The sequence below is a fragment of the Seriola lalandi genome, unplaced genomic scaffold, assembly GCF_002814215.2.
Source record: "Seriola lalandi dorsalis isolate HSWRI2012SDOR001 ecotype SW California unplaced genomic scaffold, Sedor1 jcf7180002054378, whole genome shotgun sequence".
Classification (NCBI taxonomy): domain Eukaryota; kingdom Metazoa; phylum Chordata; class Actinopteri; order Carangiformes; family Carangidae; genus Seriola; species Seriola lalandi.
In genome coordinates, this window is record NW_019524931.1 from 544522 (window position 1) to 545345 (window position 824).

The following is an 824-nucleotide window of genomic DNA, read 5'->3' on the forward strand; positions in this document are numbered from 1 at the left end:
TGGTGGTGGAGGTGGGGTCGGGTGAAAATAGTTCATTTTGGAGACGAACAACCTCAAAAGAGGCGCTTCTTCTGCCCTCGGAGACCGTTACTTAGCAACCGGAAGCCACGTTGCCAAAACTAGGTCCTGTCTTGGATTTTTTTTTCCTCTCTCTCTCTCTTTCATTTCCACTCAGGCAGTCACACACCACCCTCCCTCCTCCATACGTCTACACACCACTTTCTATCACTCTTTCTCCCTCCATCTCTGACCGGTCAAATCATGATCTACCTAAAGGTGACAGTTTTTGATTTTCATTGATTACAGTTTCTCCTTTTTCCTTTTTCTCGCTCTCTCCCTCTCTCTCTCCTTCTTTCTATCGTGAGTCAGGTTGAAGCCTGGAGGACAAGCTCACTGGTGCTTCTGCAAAACATTTTCTCCTCTCTTCTCTTCACATCTTTTGGAGGCAGGACAGGAGTAACCAAGGCAACACCCTTTAATAAAAACTAATAACTGACTGCAGGTTCTGAACACCTTTCCTCAGCTGGTTTATGAATGCTGACTCTTGCCCTGTCTCGCTGTAGCCTCTACTTGTTTAAAGAAAAATATCCATCTTGATGCTGTATTGTGACTATATCTGATATTTATTGTTATGTGTGTATATTGTGGACGCATGGACCTCTGTACATACTGTAATTTCAGCTCTCAAGCGCATATTTATGGGTCTTAATCTAGAGAATGTACTTACTGTAGGAATAATTTATATTTTCTATCCGTTCAGGATGATATGCCATTTTTAGGAGGTCAGTGGGTGTTACAGAAATAAAAATCCCCCCCCCCCCCCC